The 17189-nt window shown below is 40.3% G+C and overlaps 1 protein-coding gene across 14 annotated transcripts in view; it reads left to right on the top strand.

The window, feature by feature from the left end:
* Nucleotides 1-17189, top strand: part of SYNE1 (spectrin repeat containing nuclear envelope protein 1) — a 494970-nt gene that overhangs the window by 71022 nt on the left and 406759 nt on the right. The gene's annotated exons all lie outside the window — the stretch shown is intronic.

The following is a 17189-nucleotide window of genomic DNA, read 5'->3' as shown; positions in this document are numbered from 1 at the left end:
TTTCTCTTTTCTACATGTTTTAAACTCATTTACCTTCAGGTGATTTGAGATGTGGTTGGTTTAAGGAAATCTAGAGTAATGAATCTATGGGAAACTAGGAAATGTTAAGTCACAGCTAAAAAACATAGAAATTAAAATGTTTTCTTAGAATGTTGCTGGTGAAAGAAAGCCCATTTTCAGCCCAGATTCTTGCCTACATGCCACTATTTGGCAACTCCTTTTTTGAAGAACTTGAAATATAGTAAACTTATAATGTGTTAGTTTCAGGTATACAGAAAAGTGATTAAGATATATATATATACATATACATATATATATATATGTTTATATATTCTTTTTCAGATTCTTTTCCCCTATAGCTTATTATAAAATATTGATTATAGTTCCATGTGCTATATAGTAGGTCCTTTTTGGTCACCTATATATAGTAGTCTATATATTTTAATCCCAAACTACTAATTTATCCCCCCACCCCTACCTTTCTCCTTTGGTAACTGTAAGTTTGCTTTCTATGTCTGTGAGTTTATTTCTATTTTGTATCACTTATTTGTTTAGATTCCACATATAAGTGATATTATATAACACTTGTCTTTAGCTGGGTTGCTTCACTGAGTGGGATAGGGAATCTTTAGGTTCATCCCTGCTGCTGCAAATGGCATTATTTCATTCTTCTTTATGGCTGAATAATATTCCATTTTGTGTATGTACCACATCTTCATTACCCAGTCACCTGGCTCCTGGTCAGTGCTGGGTTTAAGAGCTGGGAGAGAGATTATCTGTGGAAGAAGGAATCAGACAGGATGGACAGTGATACGGAGCCAGACAGAGGGCAGGACTAGTTGTTGGAGTTGTCTGGTCGGAGAAGTAGAAAAGGTACCTAGGCAGGCAGGCAGACTTAGAGGGGAGAAAGGCGGAACCAGCCTTGATTGCTTGGCTAGAGAAACCATTGGGATCGTTGAGCAACCATTCAAACTGTTAGAAAAACAGACATCTGAGATGGTTTGGAGACCTCCATGTAATTGGCTGCCTCATGAGAGAAGTGGCCCTTTCCTCATCTTCCCACGGTTCTCATTGCTGCCACACTGCTAATTCAGTCCTTAGAAAAGTTCGACAGTGGGACTTGGAAACGGTATTCATTTAGAGACAAATGGAGAAAGCAGCATCTCATAGCAATAAAGGGTTTGACTCTGGTGTCAAGCAGATAATGAAAGCAAATGTTCCCTCCATCTGTATTCATTGTGTCTGCCACGAAACACAACTGGCGGGAGCTTTATTCTCTTTGTTGTTTGAAAGCAGCCGTTCTGGAGACTTAGTAGCTAACAGTGTAGCTGATATATTAATAGCACAAGCTGTCAGGAGCAGCCCGGGCGCTTCTCTTCAGTTCTGGGGCCCTGATTCCCTCAGCTCCCAGAGTGCTACCCACGGAAGGCTCACAGTCCCCAGGCAGGATGTGTCCTCAGTCCCAGGGATTTGCCTCATCTGAGCTGTGCCCCTGCGCAGGGCAGCTCCTACCCAGCCAACGGGTACAGGGCCGCTGCCCTTGCCTCCATGTTGGGCATCCCTGAAGCACTACCTCAGCTCTGTGCATCTCAGGTCCATGTCTCTCTCTGCCCAATCCTGCTTCCCCCACACCTTCAAAACACCTTCTACTGACAAAAGTCCTTCTAGAGTCTGGTTTCCTTTTTATCCAGACCCTAATAAATGATCATATTGTGGCAGATACAAATATACAGATGGGAAAGGGAAATCATTTGTAGGATCAGGGTCTTTTCCAGTAAGCTGGCTCTTCGCATCAAGTGGCCAAAGTATTGGAATTTCAGTTTCAGTATCAGTCCTTCCAATGAATACTCAGGGTTGATGTCCTTTAGGATTGACTGGTTTGATCTCCTCGCAGTCCAAGGGACTCTCAAGGGTCTTCTCCAGCATCACAGTTCAAAAGCATCAATTTTTCCATGCTCAGCCTTCTTTATGGCCCATCTCTCACATGCGTACATGACTAAAACCATAGCTTGCCATAAAAATAAACTTGAACTTGTGAGGTTGGGCTGATACCCAGGACCCACTTGTGACACTCACCAGCTGCTGTCTCACCTAGAGGCCCCTGATACTGGCAGGGTGGTCACAGGTTCCATGATGGGGAATCTTCCTTTACGGTGAAGGTCACTGGTGTCACCTTGGTCCGGAAGCAACAGAAAGTTCCAGCACCATCTGGTGTTCTGTGTGTGACTGAAAACTGAATGCACGTCTTCCCAAGGGCTCACTGAATGTTATGTGGGAGTTGAATTTCTAGCATCTGCTCCTCAAACTCTGTGCTTTGATCTCCTTTTTCAATTTTACTCTTTTCAGCTCCTGTTTTAAATCATTTCATCTCCTTTTCATGTTTAGGGATTTTCACGTTAAAATTGTAGCTCTCTGCATGGCTTCTTAAGAAGACGTGCAGTGTAGAGTAGAAGATAAATGCAGTTGTGTCAAATGTTTGTGTCTGTGCTTGGATTGAAAATAAAAGAAAAGGAAAATTTAGATCACAGGGTGAAAAGAGAAAATAAAATTAGTAGTGTTTAAAATAAAAGTCCCAAAGTATGTGATTGTAACCCTAAACCTGTTTAAAACTAAGGGTAGTAATTTAATTTACAACAAACAAGCAGACTGAAGGCACTATCTTGGGGAAAAGTCATATATATTTGGGAGAACGATATGTTTTTTAAAAGCCTAGACTAAATATTAGATGTAAAATATATGAACACTTTGGTCATACTGTTCCCTACTCAGAATTAAAAACTGTGTTTTTTTTTTTTTTGAAACAGTAAGTACAGTTTAATGTTGAAGTAAAGTGTTTGTCTGAAGATAATACTTCAGGACATTTTTCAATATTCACTTTTCTTCTACTGTGCTGGTGTTGCTAAGCGCTCACAACAGGATAAGATTTCAAAGTTACGGTAACGCTCTTCCTAAACCAGGAGACAGGCCCCTTTTTACAATGGGGAGTTCATCCAGGGCCAACTTGAAGGTCTTTTCACAGTTCCTGTGCTAATTGGAAATAAGGCTTCATCGTGATCACTTGTCCTTACTTTGCTTTGTCACTTTCCTTTATATTTCACTTATCAGGAAACATCTTAGATATAGAAGCAGAATTTTCCCATTAGTTGCAAACTGTAAGGACTGGCTTTTATCTTTTCCACATTCATGTTGCCTTTAATTTCCTTCACTGTGGTCTTTTTTTATCCACTCACATATTCCATGCCCCTGTTCTTACTTTGCACTGCATGTACAGAACTTGGGCTATGATGTACTTCCTTTTGAATCTTGTCCTCCTTACTGGACTGTAAGGAACCACAGTGACATCCATCCTCTCTGATTGCACCCATAGTTGGTCAGAGGTGGATGCTGGTACACAAGAGGGGCATATTGACATTTATTAAATACATGAACCAAACAATCAGTGAATGGATCGAAATTAGGAGTCAGTCTTCCTAAACTCTGGCCATGCTTCTGTAACTTTCTTACCCACATTTTAGGTTCTAGATTTCTGGCATATTTCTTAACCCCACCATGCTTCAATGCCTTAATTCCTTCTGGACTAATGATACCTCCTCTGTCTGTGTGGCCAGGCTATTTGTGTGAATTTAAATGAGAAGTATACATGAAGACAAGAGTAAATTCAAGCTGTAAAAATATAAGGTGTTTTTATTAATTTGCCTTGTGAGTATCTTCTTTTGCAATGTTTATACCCACAAACTGAGGAAGAAAAATGGTAGAGAAAGGCACCACATTTCTGCCAGAACTATTCACATTTATTGTCTTCGTTTGGAACTAGAAGATATTTAAAGAAGCCCCAGGATGAATGGCCATATGAACTTTGTTGCTTTCAATCTCTTCTTATATCTATTGCTTATGTTCTCTTTAATATTATCATTACTCCTCTGTAGGATGCATCTCTATCATGGTACAGTCCTTTGTGCAGAAGTCTAAGCTTTGTTGTTTTCAAATTGAGAATCTTTTGGAGTTTAGAAATATAAGCTGGTAGGCATGCCACTCAGTGTGTATCGTCCCCAATTAGGGACTGTGACAGCACTTTGTAATCAGAGACATTAATATTTATGCAAAGAAAAGTATGAATTTTAACATTAAGTAGAATAAAGAAAGATTATAAACAGCCTTTCTTGATGGTTTTTTTCTTCCCCACCAAATGATTTTTACTAAAAATATTTGAAACAGAGGCCTCTTTAAGGGTTCAAAGCTGATGTATCTGTTACCTTCTCTCCATCACACCCCCATACATACCTAATTAAAATTCCTCATGGTAAGAATGCATTTCCTTTCCCTGTGGCTTGTCCTTAGAGACTAACCCACTGCCTGGGCTACTGCCTGGCATACTGTCTGATCTAGGGGTCCTTAGAAAACTTATTAAACTGTCTCTCAAACAAATATATGAAAATTCTCTAAATATTTAAACGTTTTTCTAATTGCTGCCTGACATATGCTATGCTTTTCCTTGCCTGACAGTGATAAAATTAAAATGTTATAATGAATGTTTCAGACTATATTTTTAACTAACAAAAACCAACTGAAGCTGAAAAATTACCTTCTGTTTTGTGTTGTTTTCTACATTTCTGAAAAAAAAGCTTAAAAAGGTTTAGAAAAGTTAAATAAATCAAACACAATATCAGGATATATACACACCCACTCCCCATCACGTCTGACCAGATTTTCCAGATCTGAGTGATAGTACTGCAGACATGGCGCCCCACTCCAGTACTCTTGCCTGGAAAATCCCATGGACGGAGGAGCCTGGTGGGCTGCAGTCCATGGGGTCACTGAGGGTCGGGCACGACTGAGCAACTTCACTTTCACTTTTCACTTTCATGCACTGGAGAAGGAAATGGCAACCCACTCCAGTGTTCTTGTCTGGAGAATCCCATGGACGGGGGAACCTGGTGGGCTGCCGTCTATGGGGTCGAACAGAGTCGAACACGACTGAAGCAACTTAGCAACAGCAGCAAATGCAGACATAGTAGGATATTGTATTCCTATTGGAAAAATCATGTAATCCCTTTAGCAAATATGCTAGATTTACTGCATTCTGCCATTTCTTAAATATATCTCAGGGTTAATTTTTGTCTAAATAAATGTATAAACTGTGTGAATAACCCAATATGATCCTGACTTTTGGGTGTAGTTAATTGGACAATAATAATTCAATTGAAACCAATATAAAATTTTCAAATGTTCATATCAATCATACACATAAATGCAAAGGACACAGCTTAGGCCAGTGAGTCTCAACTGGGGTCATTTTCCGCAGTAGAGTTTTGACAATGTGAAGACAATTTTTATTGTCACAACTTGTTGGGTGGGGAGAGAGAGGCGTGCTCTTGGTAACTAATTAGTAGAGCCAAAGGATGCTGCTAAACATCCTATCCTGCATGGGACAGCCTCGCAGAACAAGCAATTATCCTGCCCCAACTGTCAATAGTGTAGAGCCTGAGGAATTTCTAATTTGGGAACCAAGATATTTATATTTTTCTCATCCCTTGTGCCTTAGATTTAAACTGAGATGATACTAAATTTTGCAAATGTAACTTTAATAAAACTGGGCTCTTTTAATCTAGTCACTGCTTTTACGTATATATGACATACAGCTCCACTTCCAGAAATCTTCAGGGAAGTTTATCTTTACCAACATGTGCTCGAAAAAAAATTGAAGCAGTGATTAGAGCACTCTGTATAAGCAGAGATCCTTAAAAATCCCCTGTACTCATCTTTTTCCTCAATCTCACTCTTTCATATGACCTCTTCTCTCCTTCTCTGTCCCCTTTTGTCTACGGTGAACTTGTGTAGAGTAACTTTGGATGCCCTTGTTCCTTGCCACTTTTCTCTGCGTGGCTCATCTGATCAGAAAACCAAAGACCCAGCAGATGGAGCCAATCAAGCAAGACTTCTAGACTCTTTTTATTACAGAAGACAGAAGGGTCTTCTGAAGGAGGGATGTGTGTGTGTGTGTGTGTGTGTGTGTGTGTGTGTGTGTGTGTATCTGTCACACAAGTAAATGCTTTTGCTGTGTTACAAACCACTCCAAAACTTTGTGGTTTGAACAGTCATAATTCATTTCTCATGATCTGTGGGTTGGCTGGTTAGTTTATGGTTTAAAAACGAATGGTTTTCTGAGGAGTGCATACATGAGACAATGTGCCAGGCAGTGGGTTACTTTCTAGGGATACAATGATGGGGGAAATGCTTTCTTCCCAGGATGAATTTGTAAGCAGGTTTGTTTGGGGCTGTGGGAAGGAGGAGTTAACAGATGTATCAACTCTGAAGCCTTAGATAGGTCTCAGTTTGCTGGTTTCACCTGGCCTGTGTTCATCTGCAGGGTTGGCCAAACTAGGAGGTCCAAGATGGCTTCACACCATGTCTGGCAGTTGGTTCTGGCTATTGGATAGGGCATTTCAGTTCTTCTCCACCTGGACTCTCATCCTCCCATACAGACCACTTGCTTTGCTTGGTGACTTTAGGACAGAGATACAATACAGCTAAAATAAAACTATAAGACTTCTTAAGCCCTAGAATCATATGATATAAAGTCATTTATGCTGCATTATTGATCAGAGTCAATACAATGCAAGATCAGATTCAAGGAGAGAGGAAATCAATTCTACCCTTGAAGGGAGGAAGGACAAAGTCACATTGCAAAAGAGGATGTATTTTGGAACTGGAGGCGTTTGTGTCCATTAATTTAAAATCTGTGCTCTGGTCACTGTGATTTATATTCTTTCTACATCAGAATGCACTCATCCCCTCTCAAGAAATAAAAAAAATGTCATTCAATTATGTCAGCAAGCCCCAACTCCAGTGTTGTGTGATCTTCATCTGGTCCAGACACAGGTGAGGCTCCTCAGGTGCAACTCCTCTCAATCCCTAGGCCTGGAAACTAATACAAGAGGTTATTGCTTCTCATTCATCCAACATGCAGTCTTGAGACAGGGAGGGACCATTGCAACCAAGACAGGGAGGGACAGATGCTTCTGTTCAGAAAAGGGAAGAATGGAAAGGAGATGGCAGTCATGCTCTGAAGTTATCCTGAAATCCAGCCAGGCAGAGGTGGCCCATCCCTTTCATTCAAGAACAAGGGTCATTCCCTGTCTTTTTGATAAGAAGTGGCTCATGTTTGTGGCTGCTGGTCTTCTCAGCTTCTTCTTAGCCACATAAATTTGTGGTTCCAAAATCTTCTCTTCGTTTCGAATTATCCGGTCCCTTTAGTTCCAACGGGTGGCATTTTTGCTTAACAGATTTGTTGGCTTTCCCTAAATCTGCTTGGAATTTATCCTGTGCCCTCCAAACCCAAAGTCTGAATTAAACTTTGCACCACGGGCCGCTGCAGTTGGCAGTGCCCTTAAGTTTTTCAGAAGCCGGTTTGTCTGGTTGAGATCATCAACCAAACTGCCTTAAATCTTTCCAAGTTCTTCACAATGGTCTTACAGTAACATTCTTGATTTACTGTTATCCTGAAGCTATTTTTTGCTTTGCAAATCTTTTTCCATGAGAGACTGACAATGACAGAACAATATTTTTTTCCACTGTACCATATCAAAGGCTTTCTATGTTTCCTCTAAATTCTGTTTGCAAACTTAATAGTTTGTTCTTTGGTTCATCTCCCTTTCTTCCAGGACCTTATTGGTTCAGTTCAGTCGCTCAGTCATGTCTGACTCTGGGACCCCAGGACCTTATAATATGCAGTTAAAAAAAGCCAGTTGACAGCTTTCTAAAGGAAAACCCCCCTAGCCAGGTGCAAAAGTTCAAGTTACTTCCAATGACAGAATATAAACGCATAAAATATGTGTTGTTCTTCCAGTCCCAGTTGGCAGTTTCCTCACTGTTCTTTCAGCCTCTGACCAACAGTCTCTTTGTGACCTGCAGCCTCCTTCCCCACCTCATCCCAAGGCCAAGGCCACATGTTTTCGATTTCTTTTAAAGCACCACTGACCCCCAGTAACAATATCTGTTTCAATTAGCCTTTGCTAAACCACCATCAGGACTTAGAGAGTTAACGCAATAATACATATGGTTTCCGCTGGTCCCGTGGGTGGGCTAGGCGTTTCCTCTGTTGACTGTGGCTGGAAACATTCAGTTGGCTACGTTCAGCGGGAAAATCAGCAGGGCTGGCAAGTCCCCTTGTTCACGTGTCTGGCAGTTGGTGGTGGCTGTCACCCTGGGTGCTTTAGGTCTCCTCCGAGTGTCTTTGTTCCTCTAGGATGCTGTATCACCACCAGGACAGAGTTCATAGAGAGCCACGATGGATCCTCAAGACCTTTTAAAGCCCAGCCTCTGAAACTGGATGAAATCACTTCAGCCATGTTATTGATCAGCCTAGACTCTGTTGTTGTTGTCGAGTTGCTAAGTAGTGTCTAATTCTTTTGTGACACCGCGGACTGTAGCCCACCAGGCTTCTCTGTTCATGGGATTTCCCAGGCAAGAATACTGGAGTGAGTTGCCATTTCCTTCTCCAGGGGATCTTCCCGACCTAGGGATCAGTCCCACATCTCCTTATTGGTAGGTGGGTTCTCTACCACTGAGCCACCGGGGAAACCCAGCCAGACTTGCTCGGGGTGAGGGAAGCTGTCTCTCTGTCCTGATAGGAGGAACAGCAAAACCATGTTGCGAAGAGTGTGCTGACCAGAATGGCAGGAATTTGTGGACATATTTTGTAATCAGCTATAGCCTGGTCATAGCAAACACCCTCTTCCAACAACACAAGAGAAGACTCTACACGTGGACATCACCAGATGGTCAACACCGAAATCAGATTGATTATATTCTTTGCAGCCAAAGATGGAGAAGCTCTATACAGTCAGCAAAAACAAGACTGGAAGCAGACTGTGGCTCAGATCATGAACTCCTTATTGCCAAATTCAGACTTCAATTGAAGAAAGTAGGGGAAACCACTAGACCATTCAGATGTGACCTAAATCAAATCCCTTATGATTATACAGTGGAAGTGACAAATAGATTTAAGGGACTAGATCTGATACAGTGCCTGATGAACTATGGACAGAGGTTCGTGACATTGTACAGGAGACAGGGATCAAGACCATCCCCATGGAAAAGAAATGCAAAAAAGCAAAATGGCTTTCTGGGGAGGCCTTACAAATAGCTGTGAAAAGAAGAGAAGCAAAAAGCAAAGGAGAAAAGGAAAGATATAAGCATCTGAATGCAGAGTTCCAAAGAATAGCAAGGAGAGATAAGAAAGCCTTCCTCAGCAATCAATGCAAAGATAGAGGAAAACAACAGAATGGGAAAGACTAGAGATCTCTTCCAGAAAATTAGAGATACCAAGGGAACATTTCATGCAAAGATGGGCTTGATAAAGGACAGAAATGGTATGGACTTAACAGAAGCAGAAGATATTAAGAACGGGTGGCAAGAATACACAGAAGAACTGTACAAAAAAAGATCTTCATGACCAAGATAATCACGAGGGTGTAATCACTCACCTAGAGCCAGACATCCTGGAATGTGAAGTCAAGTGGGCCTTAGAACTACTAAGAACAAACTATGAACAAAGCTAGTGGAGGTGATGGAATTCCAGTTGAGCTATTTCAAATCCTGAAAGATGATGTTGTGAAAGGGCTGCACTCAATATGCCAGCAAATTTGGAAAGGTCAGCAGTGGCCACAGGACTGGAAAAGGTCAGTTTTCATTCCAATCCCAAAGAAAGGCAATGCCAAAGAATGCTCAAACTACCACACAATTGCACTCATCTCACACGCTAGTAAGAGTGAGAGTGAGAGTGAAGTCGTTCAGTCGTGTCCGACTCTTTGCGACCCCATGGACTGTAGCCTACCAGGCTCCTCCGTCCATGGGATTTTCCAGGCAAGAGTACTGGAGTGAGTTGCCAAGCCAGGCTCAGCAATACGTGAACTGTGAACTTCCAGATGTTCAAGCTAGTTTTAGAAAAGGCAGAGGAACCAGAGATCAAGTTGCCAACATCCGCTGGATCATCGAAAAAGCAAGAGAGTTCCAGAAAAACATCTATTTCTGCTTTCTTGACTATGCCAAAGCCTTCAACTGTGTGGATCACAATAAACTGTGGAAAATTCTGAAAGAGATGGGAATACCAGACCACCCGACCTGCCTTTTGAGAAACCTATATGCAGGTTATGAAGCAAGAGTTAGAACTGAACATGGAACAACAGACTGGTTCCAAACAGTAAAAGGAGTACGTCAAGGCAGAATATTGTCACCCTGCTTATTTAACTTATATGCAGAGTACATCATGAGAAATGCTGGGCTGGAAGAAACACAAGCTAGAATCAAGATTGCTGGGAGAAATATCCATAACCTCAGATATGCAGATGACACCACCCTTATGGCAGAAAGTGAAGAAGAACTAAAAAGCCTCTTGATGAAAGTGAAAGAGGAGAGTGAAAAAGTTGGCTTAAAGTTCAACATGCAGAAAATGAAGATCATGGCATCTGGTCCCATCACTTCATGGGAAATAGATGGGGAAACAGTGGAAACAGTGTCAGACTTTATTTTTGGGGACTCCCATATCACTGCAGATGGTGACGGCAGCCATGAAATTAACAGACACTTACTCCTTGGAAAGAAAGTTGTGACCAACCTAGATAGTATATTGAAAAGCAGAGACCTTACTTTATCAACAAAGATCTGTCTAGTCAAGGCTCTGGTTTTTCCAGTGGTCATGAATAGATGTGAGAGTTGGACTGTGAAGAAAGCTGAGTGCCAAAGAATTGATGCTTTTGAACTGTGGTGTTGGAGAAGACTTTTGAGAGTCCCTTGGACTGCAAGGAGATCCAACTAGTCCATGCTAAGGGAAATCAGTCCTGAATATTCATTGGAAAGACTGATGCTGAAGCTGAAACTCCAATACTTTGGCCACTTCATGCGAAGATTTGACTCATTGGAAAAGACCCTGATGCTGAGAGGGATTGGGGGCAGGAGGAGAAGGGGATGATAGAGGATGAGATGGCTGGATGGCATCAATGACTCGATGGACATGAGTTTGGGTGAACTCCTAGAGTTGGTGATGGACAGGGAGGCCTGGTGTGCTGCGATTCATGGGGTCACAAAGAGTCGGATACGACTGAGCAACTGAACTGAACTGATAGCCTGGTCCTGTAATTTTTTTCATGTATAAGTGAAAGTTGCTCAGTCATGTCCAGCTGTTTGCGACCCCATGGACTATGCAGTCTATGAAATTCTCCATGTCAGAATACTGTAGTGTGTAGCCATTCCTGTCTCCAGGGGATCTTCCCGGCCCAGGAATTGAACTGAGGTCTCCTGTTGTGCAGGCAGATTCTTTCCCAGCTGAGCTACCAGGAAGCCCCTTTTCATGTGTATGTTTAATTTAAAATCTAGACATGGGGTAATTTTAAACTGTTTCATTCTGTTGAAATATTCGATATATCTTAGACCCTACCCATATTATATAACAAAACTAGTGATGATTTTCAGTTCAGTTCAGTTCATTTCAGTCGCTCAGTCGTGTCCAACTCTTTGCAACCCCATGAATCGCAGCATGCTAGGCCTCCCTGTCCATCACCATCTCCCGGATTTCACTCAGACTCATGTCCATCGAGTCAGTGATGCCATCCAGCCATCTCATCCTCAGTAGTCCCCTTCTCCTCCTGCCCCCAATCCCTCCCAGCATCAGAGTCTTTTCCAATGAGTCAACTCTTCGAATGAGGTGGCCAAAGTACTGGAGTTTCAGCTTTAGCATCATTCCTTCCAAAGAAATCCCAGGGCTGATCTCCTTCAGAATGGACTGGTTGGATCTCCTTGCAGTCCAAGGGACTCTCAAGAGTCTTCTCCAACACCACAGTTTAAAAGCATCAATTCTTCGGTGCTCAGCCTTCTTCACAGTCCAACTCTCACATCCATACATGACCAAGGAAAAACCATAGCCTTGACTAGACAGATCTTAGTTGGCAAAGTAATGTCTCTGATTTTGAATATACTATCTAGGTTGGTCATAACTTTTCTTCCAAGGAGTAGGCGTCTTTTAATTTCATGACTGCAGTCACCATCTGCAGTGATTTTGGAGCCCAGAAAAATAAAGTCTGACACTGTTTCTACTGTTTCCCCATCTATTTCCCATGAAGTGATGGGACTGGATGCCATGATCTTCGTTTTCTGAATTTTAGTAACTATAAATCAACAATTTGGATCATGTAATTTTGATCCCAAAACAACTAAAATTTTAATTTAGATCACTGAATTGAGGCTTTTATTAAATGAATAATGGTTATGTTGCCATCGTATCTTTTTGTTGTTTTTTCCTTTGATTGTGTTGAGAAATTCAACCTGTTTATTTCTATTTATAAATTGCTTTCCAACTTTTTTGAGGTGAATATATCTGCATCAGAAATGATGAAAAAACGTTATTAGTTGCAATTAGGAACAATATTATTTTAAATATTTGGTTTGTTTTAAATTAACATATTTATATTAGGAGACTTAGATATCATTGTCATTAAAACATCCAAAGGGTATAATTAGAGTCTGCAAAAACTAAAAAAGTTAATCATAACTTATTAAAAACTGAATGTATTAATATATGATACCCTAATGTTTTTGTTAGAGATGGCAGTGTCAGACTTAAAAACTGTATCTATTTAAACAGTTTTTCTTCTTGGTATTTCTATATTAAAGATGACATTGATTAAGAATGGGTATACCTAGAAATCCAGTATTTTGCTGTTTATGATTGTTCATAACTGTGATAAAAAATGTTCATATTTACGTGCATACCCATGAATGCAATGCTGTGTATCTCATAAATAAATTCTTATGGACAAATTTGTTAAATATATTGAAATATGCTAATTTTAATTACTGTTAACATTTTAAATGATACCATCTGTTAAGAGGATATTGGCATTTATGTAAATTTTTTTAAAATTTGGTAATGCTAGTTAACAGCTGCTGATGGTTGGGTTCTATGTCACAATTTTACATAACATATTTATATAGAATAAATTTATTAATATGGTAAAATGAAAATACAATTAACATACCTCTAGGCAGCAAATTTTTTGTGATTGATTGCAAAGTCTCTCAATAACCCAGGCCACCTTTTCCTGTGGTCTCTGGGCTTCCAGGTGCGTGTGTAAGTCACTTAGGACAAACCATGGTTGCGAGAAATCAGCCAGTCTTTGTTACTGTGACTCATCAGGAAAAAAGCTATTGACTATAGTCAGGTGACAGTTTCTGAATCGTTGGATGTAATCCCCTTTGCTGCATTAGGCCCATGTCTGCACGTGTCATGATCTCGCCCTGAAACAGCATTGTACTGGGGAAATATATAGACGGGGCCAAGAAATACAGAAATTGAATATCAGAGCGAGCTCTCTTTATTTTTCATTCATTTTTTAGAGAGGGATATTGCCGTGGGATTTGGAGATTATCACACATAACAACATTACCCAGGGCCATGTGCAGCCAGCAGCTTTCCTAGGTAGACATCTCTCTAACTCCTGAGCACCAGCTGTTATTGAAACAGAGGCAGTGATGGAAGCCCCAGGGTTGAAGTACCTAGAGAATTTTCATAACTAGTTTTGTGGGTTTTTTTTTTTTTTAATCCTCACAATGTGGCTTTTAGAAAGGAATCAAGTTCAAGCTCTAGGAGAGGGGATTACGAGCTGCATCTGCCCAGTAACACTCACCTAGACCACAACTTGGTCCTGAATCAGGGCGCATTGCATGTTCCTATCAGGGGGGCACCCACCTCCTAATCTGGCTTCTCATCTCTCCTCTGTGCTAATGCTGCTATTCCGTGCAGATATTTCATGATGCATTTGCAGTGGGCATGAATTCTCATAATCTTCCCTCTCAAACCTGCTACTTTTTTCTTCCCTCCTTCCTCCCTTCCCCCCTCCCTTCTTTTTTCTTCTTATTTCAGAAACTTGTGGCATCTAAAACTTGGCACTGCCACTGAGTGACCTTGGTGAGAAGAATGCTTAACCTCTGTGTACTTTGGTTTTCTTCCTTTTTGATTTTTGGTCATGCCAGCGGCTTGCAGACCTATGCTCCCTGTCGTGGAAGTGTGGATTTTTAACCACTGGACCATCAGGGAATTCCCTCAGTTTTCTTATTTGTAAAATGGACGTTAAAGTAGTTCCTCTCACAGATTTGTTATAAGAATTCAAAGAGTTAATAAATATTTATTACACAAGACATAATAATCAATCAATTTAAAGGTAATATGATCTATAAATAGATAGGGAAACAAGTGCCTGATACATAGGAAGACTTAACCATTATTATTATTTGGGTTTGTTTCCGGTAGGTACTTGAAAGTTAAAAGTACATGTTTAATGTGATTACAGACAGTGGTTTCTTTAAATTTTATGAATATATCCAGATTTTCTCTAAATTTAAAGACTTTGCTTTGTATTTTCTTTATTCATTCAGTAGGATTTATATGTCACGTTTGTGGGCATTGGAAACAAAGTTACTGTCCTCAGGGGTTTATATTCTACCAGGCAGTCCAGGAATTTGACCTGAAGCCCAGGAGAGGTCAGCTCCAGAGATGAAATCTACTTATCTAGAGCTTATGTTTAGACTTCAGCCAAAAGGTTTCTTTTTTGGTTGTTTTTTAGTTTAGAAAGTTGACATTACATTTCTTTGAGCATCACCTTTCAAAGGTGAGGAATTGAGGTGATATCTTTTTCATCTGTGATCCTTACAACAATCAGTTTATAGCAAACAGTTGACACTCAATAGATGTTGGTGTCGAGAGTAGAATTCACCTTTTCCTTGAAAGCGATTATTCCATTTCAATCATTTAAAAACTATTTTATCTATTTTACTTAGTATTTTGGTCTGCTGCAGGTCTTAGCTGCGGCATCTCTCATTGTAGCCCAAGGCCTCCAGAGCACGTGGGCTCTGTGATTGAGGTGCATGGGTTCAGTTGCACTGGCATGGGGGATCCTAGTTCTCCAAGCAGGAAATGAACCCATGCCTCCTATTGGAAGGTGGACTCCCAACCAGTGGATTACCAGGGAAGTCCCCTGGCATTCATCTCCGTATATCTCTAATTAAAGCCTTCTTGAAGCAGACCTGTTTTTCTTTGTATATTAGTTTTCCCTTATTGCATAACAAGTTACCAAACTTAGCAGTTTAAAACGATGTTCATTTATTATCTCCAGATTGTTGTGGGTCAGTAGTCCGTGCAGATAGCTGTGCCCTCTGTTCATGGTCTCATGAGTCCGCAGTCATGGTGCTAGCTGGGCTGCACTCTCGTCCGGAGCCTGAATAAGGAAGAATCCACTTTCAAACTCATCCAGAATTCATTTCCTTGTGTGTGATGGAGCTTCTTCTGGGCTCTCGGCTGGAGGCTGCCCCCCTCACCCACTACTTCCAGAGGCAGCCTGCAGTTCTCTGCTGCAGGACCCTCTCCAGGGATTGGTCACATCTTGGCTGTTGGGTTGTTTAAGCCAAAAGCAGAGTCTCTCACTCCAGTCAGCTCAGGAGTCTTACACGAAGTAACACGTTCATGGGTGTGGCATGTCATCACCTTTGCTGTCTTCTGTTGATTAGAAGCAGTTCACAGGTTCTGGCTGCAGCTGTCCACACCAAGGTCGTGGACTCTAGGATGTGGGAGTTCTTGGAGCTTACCCTATAGTATGTTCACCACACTCCCCATGGGATGGAGTCCCCATAATGCTTCTATCTTGTTATATTACTGTCAGCAGCAGCAGCAGCACCCTCCACTATAGACTTTCCCTTTCTTGTTTCTCTCCACCTCTAAATATTTACTTTTATTATAATATTTTTTTCTATTTTCACTTGCCTACCTTTTTCTTCCAGTTTTATTGAGATATTATTGATATGAAGTACCATACGAGTTTAAGGTGTAGAGTGTAATGATTTGACTGACACACACCATGAAATGATTATTGCAGTAAGTTTAGTGAATATCCCTCATGTCATATAGATACAAAGTTAAAGAAATAGAAAAAAAAATTTTTTTTCCTTGTGATGGGAACTCTTAGGATTTATGGTCTTTAAACCACTTTCATATATAACATATAGCAGGGTCAGTTGTATTTATCATGTTGTATATTACTGTAGGGCATTGTTAGTTGCATTGCAGCAACAATAAAGTACTTAATTTATCTTTTAACTGGAAGTCGCCCTTTTTGACCACCTTCATCCAGTTCCCTCCACCACCACCACCACTTCTGCTAACCACAAATCTGATTTCTTCTTCTATGACTTTGTTTGTTTTTGAAGTATAATTGAAAAGTATAAATACTATGCTAGTTCCTGTTACACAACACAGTGATTCACTATTTTCATACATTTCAAAGTGATCACCAAGATAAGTCTAGTTACCAACTGTCACCATACGAAGATATTACATAGTAATTAACTATATTCCCCACCCTGTACATTTCATACCTGTGACTCATTTATTTTGCAACTGAAAGTTTGTACCTCTTAATCTCACTCTCCTATTTCTTTCTTCTCCTCAGTGCCTCTAAGCAACCATCTATTTGTTCTCTGTATCTATTTTTTTTTTAATTTTTAGATTTCACATATAAGTAAATCATACAGTATTTATCTTTTTCTTTCTCACTTATTTCATTTAGCATAATACCCTCTAAATCCATCCATGTTGTTGCAAATGGCAAGAAATCATTCTTTTTAATGGCTGACTAATATTCCACTTTATAAATATGGATTTATACCACATCATGTTCTTTGGTTTTTATCCATTCATCTACTGATGGGCACTAAGCTTGTTTCCATAGCTTGGGTATTGTAAATGATGCTACAGTGAACATAAGGGTGCATATATCCTTTCTAAATGGTATTTTCATTTTCTAAATATCCAGGAGCAGAATTGCTGGATTGTATGGTAGTTCTGTTTTTAAATTCTTTGAGGAATCTCTATATTGTTTTCCATAGTAGCTGCACTAATTTATGTTCCTTCCATTAGTGCACAGGGTTGCATTTTCTCTACATCCTTGTTATTTTCTCCAACACTTGTTATTTGTTGTTTTGTAATAATAGGTGTAGGATAATATCACATTGTGCTTTGATTTGCATTTCCCTGATAATTAGTGATGTTGAGCATCTTGTCACATACCTGTTGGCCATGCACATGTCTTCTTTGGAAAAATATGTATTCAGATCCTCTGCCCGCTTTTCAGCTGATTTTTTTTTTA

The sequence above is a fragment of the Oryx dammah genome, unplaced genomic scaffold (genome assembly GCF_014754425.2).
Source record: "Oryx dammah isolate SB20612 unplaced genomic scaffold, SCBI_Odam_1.1 HiC_scaffold_4, whole genome shotgun sequence".
Classification (NCBI taxonomy): domain Eukaryota; kingdom Metazoa; phylum Chordata; class Mammalia; order Artiodactyla; family Bovidae; genus Oryx; species Oryx dammah.
This window is presented reverse-complemented; position numbering and strand designations above follow the sequence as displayed.